This window comes from Uranotaenia lowii, chromosome 1 (genome assembly GCF_029784155.1).
Source record: "Uranotaenia lowii strain MFRU-FL chromosome 1, ASM2978415v1, whole genome shotgun sequence".
Classification (NCBI taxonomy): domain Eukaryota; kingdom Metazoa; phylum Arthropoda; class Insecta; order Diptera; family Culicidae; genus Uranotaenia; species Uranotaenia lowii.
Window position 1 is genome coordinate 97,083,051 of NC_073691.1, and position 17,007 is coordinate 97,100,057.

Genomic DNA, 17,007 nt, shown 5'->3' on the forward strand with positions numbered 1-17,007 from the left:
AATTTCAGCATTTGAAAGAGCCACATTAAAGATTTATTAAATGAATGATCAATGAACTTAAGTTTTACTAAAATAACTTTAAAAACATTACAGTTTTTTCTAACTCTTGACTACTTTAAAAAAATGTTGCTGATTACCATTAAGTACATGGATTCTCTTCTGGATCGTCAACTCTTCTAACACGGTTTAACTTTATCTCAATTTCATCGCGTTCGCAAATATCGGGTCAAAAAAATTTAAAATCCATATCAAGCTTAAATGAATACTTTGCATGATGGTTATGTGAAAGAGTTGAACATATGAACATAAGAAGATTATTTATAATATCTTCGACAAAGAAAAGCTTTTAAAATGACAAAGTAAAGGGAAATCAATTTTCTTAAAATTAACCAGCTGACATGACATGAGCTGCAAACATTACATTTTTCCAAATTCAGCTAATCCTTTCCTAAATGCAGAAGAAAAGAGGTTAAATTCTAATTAAATTCATGTAGCTGATAATTTTAATCTTCAAAAATTTTGCTCTTGATAACTGGTTTCATATGTCATTTTAAATATTGAATTTTCATAATTCATGACATCAAGCAAACGTGTCTTCGGAATTTTATGTATCTTCATAATTTTATGATTTTATGCAGCTAGAAAATCTTATTTTTTGTCACATCTCATTCTTCATTATTGTGCGTCCGATTCAATAAAGAATGAAATTCAATACATTGTAGATTATTCATGAATGCTTGCTAAAGCTTAGATTACAGTAGCCTTAATTGAAAATCGTAATGAATAATAAAGCAACAGTACATCTTAACTGGCAGGATCAGTTTGAGAATACTTTTAAAGTTTCTAAACAAAAGTTGATAAATGTAAAATAATATGTCCGTTACTAAAACTTAGATCAAAATTTGTGTGCTTGGCTGCAGGCATCCCACTTGAATTTTAAATGTGTGCAAGGAGTCAAAGGTTTACTTTTTGCATACAGTTTTTTTTATAAAAAATAAACTGCTTCAATTTAATTATTGATTACAAGTATATAGCCTGTGTTTAAGTTTTGAAATAGATTATTTTTTTAAATTACGTTTATAAATCTAGGCATGATCCGGGCAAATCTAACCAAAGTTTAGGTAATTTCCATGAAAAGGCAAGATAAAAGCTGAAAAATAAACACACAAAAAAAAATGTTTTACTATGACACATCAGCGGCGTTTAAATCTTATCTCACAATTCCAAATAATGTGTGCAAATTTATTTCGCTAAAACGAAGTGAAAATTTGGAATTTAGAATAACATGTGAATAATCTGGAAGAAAAGCAGGCCTTCTTCCTCCGGGCCATCGAACCAGACCGAGCATTTACAATTTTTTTTCTTTAAAAATTCAGTTAAGCCCGGTTAAAACCAGGTAATCTGGAATGCTTTTGAAGTATGTTCAGTTATGTACATCGAAATGTTTTAAAATCAAATAAATAGGTATGGATTGAGGTGGTTTTCTCAATATTTTTATGCTGTTACGCGTCAAAGTTTCAAATATTTTTCGAAATGGTTGATTAACTCAAATACGATTTTGGAAATTTCAACTGAACATTTTTCATAGAGAGAAAAAAAGTGATTTCAAGTGCTTAAAATATGAAATTTTATAAGGTTTACGTTGTTAAATAACAAAACAAAGGTTATCTGAGAACTTCTTTTTTTTGTAAATGATAAACTTCGATATTTCTGTTTGCTACAGCTCAACTTTCATGTTTGATTGATTCAAAAATATACACGCATTTTGTAAATAAATCATTTGATTTGGGGTTTGGGTGTTTGAAAACAACAGTTATTTTTTGTATTTACGGTGAATTATAAAATAAATGTTGATATCTATGCTAATGCTCTAAAAACAGTGAAAAGCTAAAAATCGTGAAGTTAGGCTATCCAATATTGCCATTTAGTCATTCCCACTTGTTCCTACATCGGATGCAACTTTAAAATTTTCTTCTTCATCTATGAAAATCCGTGTGCCAGGTCACAAGACTCATTTATCGGTTAAGCGCGATTTTTAAAATAATTTTCTAAAATATACCTATGCACTAGCCCATAATTGATGATGTTCAAATCTGTATCAGGAGCTTCTTTTCCAAAACGAACACTGTATGCTGAATCGATACTTACTATATATTATACTGCTATATTATAAGAATGTTCAATCAGTTGCCAGTTGGCCAGGTATATACACGGATGCCGCTATACCTGTGAGTAAACTAGCCCACCTGATTGACTCGTTCTTCCAAAATATACCCTACATTAACACAATACATTCACTAATATAACAGTTCATACGAAACCATGGGGTCCGGGTATGATGTACGCGTTGCATTGGAGATTTGTCGAACTTAATAATCTGGAGAATGTACGTGTACTTAGGCAGAAACTGCGGTGAATCCGTGCACCCATGGTGGATAACCAACATACAAAATCTTCATGCCGTATTTTTATATGAGAATGGAAAGAATATTCTAGATTGCTGCTAAGTATCCGTTTTAAAAACTGCATGATAAAAATTAAAAATACATAGAATATCAATCAGCAGCACAGTAATAATATCAAACTTGATTTCTTATTCTGAAGAAGACCAAACCGAAAATTCAAACAACTTCGAACGGAAATGTAACGCCTGCTATATTGGATGTACTAAAGCCAAACTGAAACAACGGATGTCACAACATAGAACACAAACGAATGAGCTAAAACGACTGTGGGACAGAGGATGCACCGACCAGGATTACGAGATAACAACTTTGAGGCAGCAAACAGCATTATTGGAACATCAAGCAGCTATGCACCACCTGTTCAACATCGATAAGGCCAAAACCATCGACAGGGGAGACAATCAAAACAAACTCATGATGCTGGAAAGCTGCCACATAAAAACAACTTCATCATCAGTTAACATTGAAAAGGATACAGATATTTTACACTCAACATACACAAATATTTTTCAGTGTTTAGAAAAAATCAAAACCCAAGAAGCAAAACACAATACTAAGGATCAAAACATAACATCACAAACATTAAATTACACCAACACAAATTAGTGAACGCCATATTTAAAAACAAGTTGAAAACCAAAACAGTCCACAGTGCAAAGTTCTGATGCAGAAAATTGAAAAACTCCGAATATTTAATAGAAAAACGAATATTCTACGAAAATTCGTCAGCAGTAAGTCTCACCAAACTTTAAAATACATGAAACACAAAATTATAACCAACATAATCCAACACAGAAACCCAATGACAGCAGTTCAAGATAAGCCGAATCAAACTTAACAAGAAAACGACACTTTATCGGTAAGCATCAACAAAATTCAAAGTCGATTTTTACTAAATCTATATAGGGGAGAATGAGGATACTTGATCCCTGGGGATACTTGATTCCTTAGCTATATCTCGAAACTGGAATGTCTTACAAAGATCAAATGTTCTAGAAAAATGTGAAAAAAGGAGCAAAATAGCAATGCTTGTAGTTTAAAAATTTTTAACAAAATAATTGTTTGAGTAATTGAACTTTGTTTGAAAAATTTCACAAAATGTAACTTGAAGATCTTTTTTCATCACTTTAAAATGTTCTTTACATGGAAAAATTATGAAAAAAATATTTGTTCCAATGTATCAATCGTTCGAGCGTAAAATGAACTTTATAATGCCATATTTTCAAAGCAATGGAAAACTCTCAACTTTTTTCAGAAAAAGTTTTCTAAAATGTTGATTATGGGTACAATTGATCCCCTAGAGTTGGGTACAATTGATCCCCCTTCCAAATGGCATATTCTTCTTCTGAATTGATCGCTATGATTGCTGATTACGAAATTACTAATATTTATCCAAAAACTAATATTTATCAAACAATTGTCTGAGGAAAAGAGTAAAAACAATTAATTTTCTCTTAATTATTAAAAATAGCGCCTTTAAGTATGCAATGTTATTAGCGTTGCGACAAAGTTATAGAATTTTCTTCATATGTCTGCTATAAATTGTGAAATGAGAACAAACATGACCAAAATAGTCAATTAACACTCTATCTTGGGTTTTTGTTTGATTTTTATACAAGGATTAGGGCTTCCTGAATAAAAGATCAAGTCTCCTCCAATAGGGGATCAAGTCTCCCCTAACTTCAGAAAAATCGCAATTTTTTTACTCCCACGAAAATGCTTCTGTTACAATCTGTCAGAAAATGTCAAAGACGGCGAGTTGCTAAAAAAGATATGGTGAAAATAAGAAAAGGGGATCAAGTATCCCCACTCTCCCCTATATAAAAAGCAATTTCTGTATGTTTGTTTGTTTGTTTGTTTGTCCTCTATAGACTCAGCCGTCTTAAGAGCTAGAGGTCTGAAATTTGGCATGAATGCTCATTAGGACCAGGAAAGATGAAAAATGTTTTCAGATTTTTGGATGACCCATTCTGAAGGGGGTCGTCCATACAAGACAAATATTGTTTTCGTGATATTGACTTTACTTTTCGTCAGATTGTGTTGAAAAATTGCACATGAGTGTTATGGAAGACGAGCAACCGATTTAAGGTGTCAAATTTTGTAAAAGGGGTCGACCAAAGGGGTCGTCCATATTAACTTTTCAATATCTTTGTGATATTGACGTTATTATACATCGGATTTGGATGAAAATTTGCACATAGGAGTTATAAGGGACAAACAATTGATTTCACTTATCCAAATTAAAATCAGGGGTAGGCCACAGGGGTCATCCTATTCACTGTTAATGCGATATTGTCGTTATTATGCATCGGATTCAGATGAAAATTGGTACACGAGAGTTTTGAGGGACGAGCAATCGATTTTAGATTTTAAATTCAATGCAAGGGGCCGGCAAAGGGGGTCGTCCATATTAACCTTTCAATGTTTTTGCAATATTGTCGTTATTATACATTAGATTTCGATGAAAATTTGCACACGGTAGTTTTAAGGGACGGGCAATCGATTTCAGATGTCAAATATTTTGCCGGGGGTCGGTGAAAGGGGTCGTCCATAATTACTAATGAGGGAAGGAAAATCGATTTCAGATATTTAAGATTGTATAAGAGGCCGTCGGAAGGGGTTCAACTTTTCGGCAATAATTGCGTTTTTATGCAACGATTGAGTCGAAATTTATACACGGGGTTTTTTTGGCACGGTCAATTGATTCGTGATTTCAAATTTAGTAGCAGACGATAGAAAATGTGACCATCCAATATTTTTGCAATTATTACTTAAAATGAATTCGTAAGTGCATCTGGAAAATGTTTGGCAATCGACTTTAATACACACTGTTCATGACACATTCTAAGTTGAAACCGAGACGGAGTTTGTATGGGATCAGCTAGTTGACAATAAATTGTAGCCCCTGATGAAGATCCAATAATGATCGAAACGTTGGAGTAAAAAACAGTCGTTTTTACTTAAAAATCCGAGACTGATAGCCGTTAAAAATCCCTAAAAAAAAGAAAATAAGCGTGAGAAATTGAAATAAACATTCGAGAAATTGAAATATGAAATATTCAATCCGAAATTCAACGTTCATGATTATATTTCAAATTTCAGAGTTCAGAAGCAAGAGTTCGATAGTAAAAATCGGTATTTGAACTTGAACTTTTGGAAGTATCATATAGAACACTATATCGAAACTATATTTTATCTCATGCAAATAGTAATAAAAAAAATGATTATTCCTTACAATAAACGAAGTTGGCGTGAAAGTCTGAAAAGAAATAATTTTCGGTTAAGGTTAGGACATCTAGCATTATTGCTTACCGTATTAATACAAAATTTTCGAGGCCGGAATTCAGCAAAATTTTCTAGAAATTTGAGAAAAAACTGTGGCGGTTAACTTTTTTCTCGTTTGCTAAAATTTTAATAGAAAATATTGCTAAATTTATTGCTCAATTTCTAGCTGGTCAAATTGGATCAAAAATTTGCTAAATTCCAGTCTCAAAAATTTTGTGTGTAACCTCAAACAATCTCACACTTTTACCATTTACGTTCAACTTTCATAAAAATATCTTTTTCTATTGTCAAAAAACGCGATAGGCATATTTATCTGTGTATTTTAGAAAACAGAAAATCATAAAATCTCAATCCAGAAAACCGGGAAAACCCGGAAATTTGAAAACGGAACTCGCTGGCCACCCTGATTTAGCATCAGAATAAAAATTCAGATTCAAAATATAGAACCTGTCATCAATATCAGACATAAAATTAAAGAACAGTATTCAGAATCAGAGTTCAGATTTAGATTTGAAAAATATCAAAATTCAACACCAGAATCCAAAATCAGAATTCAGTTTAAGAATTCAGATTCAGAACTGAGAATCGAAATTCAGAATCAGAATTCAAAATTCAAAAATCAAGAAACGAAAGAAGAATTGTTGTTCTTAAAAAAAATTATAAAATACTATACTCTCATGTTGAGTTTTTCACACACAACATTCAAACTTCAATTTTATTCCTGGAAAGATAATTTCTCTAAGCACCGGATGAAACGCCCTAATTTATGCAATTGATTTGAAGAGAAGAAAATACTTTTTTAGTGGTGGCTCCAGAGAATTCCGAAACGGAATTCAAAATCAGAGCTCAGGATGGAAATTTCATTTCAGTTTATTCGTCTTTTGCGAAAAAAGTTTCAGATTCTTAACTTTTGTGTCGCATTTTGGTTCAAATAAATGTTTAAACAAAAATCAGCTAAATAAATTTTATTTGTTTTTGGAAAAAAAAACTTCCCAAAATAATGTAAAAAAAATCTTGTTTATTTCAAATGTTGAATACCTAAATTAAGAGTATTTTAAGTTTATCTTACACTAGATATTGATTCAGGACTCTTATTTCCTTCATGGTAAGGTTACTGAACACTTGGCATTCGGAGTGGTAGAAACTGAAGATGTTGATTTTACGAAAAAAATTGAATGAAGGTAACTTGTCAACTTTAAAATATGTATAATATATATATTTTTTATCAGTTCTAGAAACTGGTTTAAAATGACCCATATCAAATGTCAATAAACACAATTTTGAGAATGTGCAACTTTTTAGCAAAGATACCGTCACTTCAAGATAAGGAAGAAGGCTTTACCACGAACAATCATTCTTCTATATGGACCTTCGATGTTGGCGACGCCATTTTAAGGGTTCCAGCAACAAGATTCATGCAAGTAACCAATGTGTGTCTTGGAAAAACAATTTAGCTTTAAAAGTATATCGGTTGGATGTAAGTACTACAGAGCCATCTACAATACTTTAAATGGTGAAAATATATTTTGGATGATCTTTGGGACGAATAATTTACCTTATACCTGCCATCTGGAAAACAGTTGATTTGAATTTGAATTAAATCGAAACTCAGCTTTTCTTATTTTACTCTGTTCGAGAAGAAAATCATCTATTGAATGCTCAATTGATATCGTATTTGTTTATGCCGAGTGTTGCACTAGTGTTGCACTGGTGCACCACTAGGTGCTGTCAAACTGTTTGTTTATTCGGACGGTGTTGCACTGGTTTTGACCTGGTGTTGCACTGCCATCGGGCGGTGTTGCCCCGAAAATTTTGTCAGTGTTGCGAGAGAGCGTGTGAGTGAGCGAGGTAGCAATACACTGGCGACGATTTGTGTTTGTTTTTATCGGGTACGGTGGAACACTCCACGAGTGGAAAAAACAAATACATTATGAGAATATTTTTGTTCATAAAAACAGGCATGCTGAAATTGATACCAACAGTACGAATACGAACAACGGTTGCTTTGATAATTTTGTATGTTATTTGACGTTGACGTTGTTGAATACTCAAACTATTGACCTCCATGGAGGGTGTACACGCTAACTTTTGGCTACCCCTTAACGAATACTTTTGACCCGTTATTCATTAAGACTGGGAGAACTCCTTTTTAAGGATAAAGTCACTGTACCCTTTAAGGGGTACTCAGCTTGATAACGCTTGTAGCGGATTAAAATTACCCCTTATTTCAAACGCTCGTACCGGATGAAAATTACCCCTTATTTGAGAAGCTTTCGTATGGGGGAAATTTCAGAGGCTGCCAATGGGAAATATGTTTGCCGGGAAACAAATCACTACAAAATATTAAATTCAATTTGATTTATTTAAAGACAAATCTATAAAAATATGGATTCATTCATTTTTATTTTTTTTTTGTATTTACCATCCACCGCCGTGAATCCGATCTCAAACAACGGCATATTTTCGTCACCGTCATCCGAAACAGTGCAGTTCTGAAATAAAAACACGAATGATTAGAATTTCACAAAGGAAACAAAATAAATGCACAAAATACTTACAATTTTTCACTTCAATGGCAATTTACCGGACAAATAATAACGCTTTCAATATGTAACATCATCCAAAACCACCCTTTTGAAGCGGACTCGAGCTTTTCGAAATAAAGGGTAATTTTGATCCGTCAAAAGGACCCTTTATTTGACAGATAGTGGAGGTTCTCAATAACGGGTCGATTTTACGCCTTTAAGGGGTAGCCAAAAGTTAGCGTGTACAAGCTATTATTTTAGTCTTCCGTTATGATCCCTCTTCTCAGAAGGGAGCAGCACTGAGCGTATAGAAAGAATGTTCGATAAGTTACATGGGTGTGTTTTTAGTCTGCAAGTCTTTCAAAAAGAATGCACCAATGAAAAATGTTGGAAAAATCCATTATAAAAAACGCATAAAATGTCAAACTTCTGTTAAGCCTTTCGTTCATAAAAGCAAATGTCGAATTTGCCCCAACAAGATCATTTCTTACCATTTTTTGAGAGTAATAACCAATCTGAGAAAAATGATTATGTAAGTCGTTTGTTAACTCGGAAAAAACGACATATCAATTTTGGATGGGGGAAACGGTGTAGATTTTCTGCAAGATCCATGACAATATGACATTTCATATATAAGTATTTACATTTCATCAAAGATCCCTAACTATCAAGATGATCGGGCATATTATTTCACGAACGAATCTTCGGAGACAACAACACAATGCATATGGTGCTGCCATCCAACGAGATGGGATCCAAGCTTTGCACTTGCGATTGCAGCTCTCACTAATACATTGAAAACAAACGTCACTTTTTCCAAACAAGATTTTTGTTTACATTGTTCACGCCAATCGTTTTGCACTAAGGGTGAATTATAATTCTTTCCCACTTTTCATGAAACATTTTGTTGCAACTGGCCGTCAACCCTGACCCCGATCGTTCGCCAGCGGAACGGATTCCCCTAGCATTCTCGGAAGCCGGTAGGACCTGCTTCTATGCTGATTTACTTTTCCAAGACACACTTTGGTTACCATGGCTAGTGGTTACCATTGTCTACATTGAAGGTCCACAGAAGAAAGATTGTTCGTTGCAAAGCCTTCTTCATTATCTTGAAGCACTGACCACACTGACATGACACTTAGAACAAAAATTCAACCATTTTCTGTCTAATTTTTTGTTGTCAGATTTTGCAGGTTCGCAATACCGACGGCAGGTGGCGAACCTGGAAAATTTGACAAAAAATGCCCTGTAGGAAAAACGGTCCTGTTTAGCCCGATTTTATCGTAGAAATTGCGTGTTTTATTTTTAAAGTTGGGTGGCATTTCCTAACTGGGATGGCATTTCTTCAAATCGATCGATGCGCACTCTGGAATCGACATTGCGTACTGTTGGAAAAATTATCCAGAAAACTAAATCGAGTGTCCAGTCAGTATGGTCAGTGCTTGAAGTGTCGTTATCTTTCTTCATATTCAAGCTTACTTTCGCTAAAGTTCCCAGTTTAGCCAAGACACCGTCTTGTACGAGGGAAATAGCTGTGGTCATTCGAGTGCTTTTTAACTTAGCTAGCGCTCCTAGTGGTCAGAATACAAACCACTTATTTCATTCCAACCAAGGTGGGTTTATATTCAGGAGGTGTTCCCGAATAACAAATTCCCGATTCAGCCATTTTGGCTATGTAGGCTATGCAACTATACGGAACTCATGAAGTTTGTTTACCAACAAATCACAGAAAAGCTGAGCAAAAAATAAACAAACTCATTGAGAGCCCCGCTCACTTCTCGCCTACTTACTGTGAAAGTCGGAGAACCTAGTGTATCTAAGAACCTTGATTCCAACCGTTGATCAGAAGAACACATCTGATCGCCTATTAAATGCTGGCAGCTACCCGAATACAAAAATATTGTAACATAACCATTCCCGTATTAGTTATAAAACGATTAGAAACAGCGTAAAAAACGTTTAGATAATGATATCTGAAATCATAAAAAACATTGCACTTATCTTGAATTCCAAAACGACGGTCTGTTGAATATGGCGTTAAGTTATGTTACTGTTTAAAACTATTAAAACACTTATATGGAAGAACTGTTTTACAAACAGTTGAGATAACGTTCAAAAACCATTAATGGAAAACATATTCTGATCACCAAACTGTTTTTGTTACAGTTATTCTTAAAGTTCTTTTGTAACTGAACATTTACAGTAATAGTTGTAGAACGCATTAATATGACGTTCTTCCAACGCTATGCATACTTTACTCTGAACCATACGGGAATGTAGCACGCACACATACACAAGAAAATTTTCTTTATTGCCGTAAACAACCATTTTTATATTTTATAAATGTTTATTTTAATCACTTCAACAATTGATATGACACATTAGCATCTCTACCAGAAGGAGATCTAATTTCGGGCACACGGGTGGATGTTCTCGTACCTGCTGGTCACTCAAATCCATCCATCGTACGGGACATTGCTTCCAGCGTAACATTGCGCCTGTTGCTGAAATAAAGAAAACCATTTTCGTATATTTGAACAACTTGTAATGACAATAAAATTTATCTTTTGCGAACTTCGCTGGTGTCCTCCGGTTTGTCCTATAAAATATGTCCGTCCGGACCACAATCGGAGTACTTGTTGCTGCTGAAACGAGAGTTGAACGTGGGGCGAACGCGAAAAGCGAATATTTTTTGTTTTTGTTTGTATTCTTCTTCTCTTTCAGTTGTCAACTCTCGGCAGGGATGCCAACTAGACCAATTTTTCTAAATTGTATCATGAGTTTAAAATGTGAAAATTAAAAAAGATTTATTAGATTAGATCAAAAGCTTTTAAACCTACTTACATATATGTATACATATAGTATACTTAATGACTTTAAGAAATAGGCAAATTTCGAGGAAATAGAATTTCAATCACTGATCATTGAAAAATGATAAAAAGGAAATGGAAATGATATGATGGATATGATATTTAGTAGAAATGATGTTTCTTCGGTCGGTTAGAGTTGAGAAATATATTTGTGCATTATATATAACTAACAAAAGAAGGTGATTATGCGGGTATGCAGGTAAATTTCCATGTTTCAAAAATAGCTTGATCTCATTACGCCAAACTTGTTTGGGGATGGAAGCAAACCATGTTTTACCTATTCTTAGAAAGAGATTATCATTTTTAATTTTGGTTTGAAGGTTGAAGGGTGACATCTCAATATTTTACTAATGAACGACATGGTTAACTGAAAGGTTGGATAAGTCAACAAAGAAAAATAAAGAAATATCTAAATATTCTGCAGGCTTTCTTAAGAAAAACTCAAAATTTTGATGCATGTGCCTAAATTAGTATTTGGCATGAGTATATCTTAAAAGTGTGCTGATTTTTGCCAAACCATCTGCATGGCATCTCTGACACGCGTCTTGGCCAATTTTTGACTTAAGTTTGATATAAGACATGGACGCTATGAGTAACGGTTCGAGATTATTTTTACGATTACAGAAAAAATTGAAGTTAATCGTTCATACAATTTATTCACCGATCCAGATATCATCACTTTTTCGCATGAACGTTTATGTTTCGTTTTTATCGTTGTCGAAGTAAAGTTTTATTTAATGGCTACGTTTACAGAGAAAATCACTATTTCTGGAGCCGTAGATGTATCGTAAAGACTGTTTGAGATATGGTTTTTAGTATGCGGGTAGTCAATTTAATTTTGAACAAATAAGAAAAAAATGAAAAAGGCCCTTACCTGTAGTAGTGTAATGATTTAAATTTATATCCTATTGGGCTACGACCTTAGGCTACATTTCTGGTTTCTCCTCGAATCGGCCGTTGTTGCCTATAGTGACACATATTCTGTTAGCGACACATATTCCATTTTCAAGTGAAATGTTTTGAAGTTCCTCGATAGTAAGACCTTGGTGTTAAGCCGTTGATACGTTATTGTGAGTATCGGAAAACTTACAAGTTGAGCAAAGAAAACTGTGTGATTCTAAGTACAAAATTACTAGCTGAGAGGGAAACTAACGGTGTTGTTCTTTGATTGATTCCTGCTTCTTTTTTTAAGTTTTTGATTCAGATGTTTTCCTAATAGAATTTGTTTCTATAGATAGCGTTTGTTCCTTCCGAGAAACAAAGCTTTTATGAAAACTATTTATTTTAATTTAATAAATGCATTACAACTATTCCTGAAATCACCAAAGAAAGACGTGACCAAAGAAAGACGTGACCATAGACGTGCCGTCTATGAGCCAACTTCTTTCTGAAGCCTTTGAGCATTTGATTTTAAAAATTTAACTTTAACATTTTTGTTGAAGACTGTCCGATTTGATTTATGCATTAAAAAATATTTTAGATTCAGTTCAGAACATCTTTAAAATTTCGTTTAAATTCACGTATTTTGCTGAACTGGGAAAAATGAACAACTTTTTTTTTTCTTAGAATCCAAAATTACTTGAGGTCTTCGGAAAAGTTGATCATTGAATTAAAACCTTTATTTTCAAAATATCTAATTTTTTACAGATTTGCCAAAAAAGTGCACAAAATTATTATATTAACTTTAACCTATTTACAGAAATAATCTCGAAAACAAGAGCTGATAGAAAAAAAACTAACTGGATATTTGGAAACAGCACTCCTAAATTTGTCAAAATAACCTCTTGAATTCTTTGCAATTCGAAAAAATGTGAATTTTAATGCCTTGTGTTACCAGCAACGGTCATAGTTGTCTCAGTGATGGCTCCAGAGACTAGTGAAATCGATAACCAAATGAAAAGTACTGTGAGCAGTGGAATGAATTTTGAAAACTAATCTACAATCGAATGCCATTGAATTTCAATATGTTTAATTGATTTAAGATTCAATTGATTCTCTACAGTGCACATAGTATTGCCTGTCAATATGCGAACCGGATTTTGCGGAAGTATATTTTTGTGGTACATTTACCGAACCTGCTAAGAGAGATAGCAAGAGCTGTTTTCAACTTAATTTATACATGGACACATAAGATGTGAAGAAAAACTTGCTCCCGCAAGACCAACAATTATTTCAGCCACTTCATTTCGTGCAGAGCATTCAACAGGGTAAAACAAAAACCGGCTGACCCAGAATGTTAGTTCCTTCTATGAATGTATGTTGCCAAAAAAATGCTAGAGAATGTGCAGCATATCAATGACTAAAAGCTTTCAGATTTTAGAAGGGTCTTCTGATGAGGAAGTATGTACGTACAACTGAAAGCGAACAATAACTAGAATGTGAAATTTTAATAGGTGAATGAACTTTTAAGGCTCCATGAAACTGAGCTTTCAATATTTCGTAGGCCAATCAACTGTCAGAATTTTTACAACAATGTCGCTCATACATTTAAAAAAACAAATTATTTAAAGTTGTCGATTTAACCTTTCAATGCATTTAGTGATGTTTCGAAAGAACACTAACAGTAAATTAAATTATTTCGGTAAAACGTGGAAAGTTTTTGAGTTATAGGTACATATATTCATTCATATTTTGTTCTAGAGTTTACTCCTGGTATTTTTGATATGATATTCCAATGTTTGGGTGAGACATCGAAGAAAGTAAGCAGAAAAAAAATGCGAAAATTGAATTCATTTAATCTTTTTTTTTTTTAAATAGTGTATTTTTCTTCAGAAACAGAAATTCTAGTGATTTTTTTAATCTGATTCAATTACAAACATCTTCCCGCACATAATCAACAATGTTCGAAAAAAATTTGCAAAATCGCATTGAAATAAATCAACAATTTCAAAACATATTTTTTAGCTTTGGTGGGCAAATACTCTTATAAGACTCAGGATAACTAAATCATTAAATAATTGCTGTACTCATTTAAAAAAAGTCATGAAAGGGGTGAAACCCTTGTTAAAATATGTCAAATTCAGCATTCGGAATCATGAAATATGAGTTTACAACGTGAATTTTGAATTGAAACTTATGTCAAAGATATATTATTCTTATGTTCAGTTCTATGTGAGTATCAAATCTTAGTTTGCAAGCATTATTAACACCTGAATTATATGTGTACGTCTGATAATAATGGGATTAAAATTTTTGAACAACCATGGTTCAACTTTAATCCAAACTGAGATGGTGTTGATTAAATTTATTGAATCAAATTGAAATCTGATGAAGAAATGTCATTTAAATTAAAAAAAGCATATCTTTGTTTATGACAAAAAAAATATCGAATTTTAATTCGATGTTGAATAATAGCATGTTCGAAATATGAATCGTAGTCTCAAAAATTTACCTTAAAAGAAAATCACATTACTAACACTGAACACCGAATTCAAAATTTTTCAACTGAAAATGAAATCCTATTACGCAAAAATACATCTTGTAACATCTATGGAAATTTCCAAAATTTGATTTCCGGATCTGAAGGGGAATGTCGGAGCTTTTCTGACACGCAGTAAGCCGTGCTCGAGAACGGACGTGTTTTTCCGACGTCGCGTTTTTTTGTTTGTTTTTTTTCGCAAATTAAAAATACAATTATTTCATCCGTTTCGGTACTTTTGTTTCGGTCAATACATATTACAATTGATAAAATATGCATCCAAATCACTAGCAATATAATTTTAAAGACACTCTTTAAACCTTTTTTTTGGATTTTTGTTGTGCTGAGCGTGCAAAATGTAAATTATTCGTTTACTATAGAAAAATGTGTTCAATAGGTGAAAATATAAAAGTGAACAAATCGAAGACAACGGAGTGGGGTTTAATAAGCTTTCGTAAATATGCACAGCAAATTGTATTTTGCTGGAAACCAGCTAAATTTTGCTGGATTTTGTCCCGCTGGTTTTCCACCAAAATTCCTGATACTTTCGATTGCTGGAAAATCCGTCAAACTAAATTACTGATAATCCAGCAATCTCAATTTCTGGAAACCAGCTATTTCAATTGCTGGATTTTTTTTCAAAAAACAACCGGAAATTTTTGGATTCTGAATAAGATCTAAAATCTAAGCCCCCATGATAGTCATATGAATAAAAAGAAATTTGTTTGTTAATTTTTCCTGAGCGACATTTATTCAAATTTAATATCAAAATTAAATAATATCTGCCAGTGGGTTGGCCGCTTTTCGCCAAGTATTGGACATCATCCTCCATCTGAAATATAAAAAAAATTAATTTCTTTAACTAAGTACTTTATCTCTTCGAAATAAATATACCTATGATTGAAACGCTTCATCGCTGGATTATGGAGTCAAACGCTTTTCGCAACAAAAAACAATGAGCAAAAACAAAAACAAATTCAAGTTTGACAGATCAATTGCTGGTTTTTCAGCAATGAAATTCCAGCGCTGGAAAAATCAGCAAGACGTAGAATGTTTGCTGGTTTCCAGCAAAAAAAATTTTTTTTTGCTGGAAATCGAGGCATAAATTTACTGTGTGGTAGCTACAGTTTAATAAAAAAAAAGCTGTTGATTTTATATTGAAAAACAATGGGTGGTGTTCGAGTGTGAATTCATTTTCTTGTCATCGCGATTTTCTTGCTATAAATCAAATAAGTTTAGCTATTTTGTTTTCAGAATTTTACAAATCAATTGAAATGTGAAAAACCGTTTATGTTTCAAAGATAACGCTCCTACGGATCTCCTTGATAAGTGGTCCGATGCTGATGAAATGAGAATAAATATGCTCTGCCGCATCTAGTTAAAGAAAGTCCAGGGGAAAAATAACACAAGAATGATAAAATCACAGAAAAACAAAAAAAAAACAAAAAAAATACAAAGTTAAAGAAAGGATGGTTCAGCTTGGATGAAGGATGAACAAATGTGCTACACGAAATCCGCTTTTTCCTATGCAAGTAGTGAATACAGAAGGTACAATCGGGCACTGTACTCTAGGCATATAGTACGCACCCAGCTGGATCTAAAAAGGCATCCTCAGAAGTGCTGGTCATTTGTAAATGAAAAACGAACGCAGAAAGGTCTTCCTAAGGAGATGTTCTTGGAAAACAACGCATCTGACACTACTGCCGGTCAATGCGAACTCTTTGCCACACACTTTTCGAATGTTTTCATTAATGAAACAGTCGACCATTCAATGATCGAAAGAGCGCTAATGAATGTCCCTATAGGTGCAATGAATAGCGCTCTTCCCACCTATACCGAAACGGAAGTAAAAGCTGCTATTCAGAAGACGAAACCCTCCTCTAGTCCCGGCCCTGACGGCATTCCTCCGAATATTCTGAAGAAATGCTCCGACATTCTCTGTAAACTCCTAATGTCAATTTTTAATCAGTCGCTTACTACAAGCACCTTCCCGGAAGCATGGAAAAATCGACAATGTTTCCTGCATACAAAAAAGGTGATAAACGAAATGTTCAGAACTATAACTATATGTCACTTCGCTCTGCGCTGGCTCAAAAATATTCGAGATCCTTGTTTCAAAAAGCATAATGACTGTAGCGAAATCGTATTTGTCATTTGATCAGCGCGGTTTCTTTCCGGGACGCTCCATCAGTACCAACCTCACCCTGTTTACGTCCAGTTGTTTAAAATTAATGGAACGGGCACTTCAAATTGATACTGTATATACAGATCTGAAGGCAGCTTTTGATCGTATGAACTTCATGATACTACTTGCAAAATTGGATCGACTGGGACTAGCAACTTCTTTCGTCAATTGGATGGAATCTTATCTCACTCAGAGAAACGTGTCGGTGAGACTGGGTTTCAGCGAATCATCAGTATTCAGAAACTGTTCAGGCGTACCC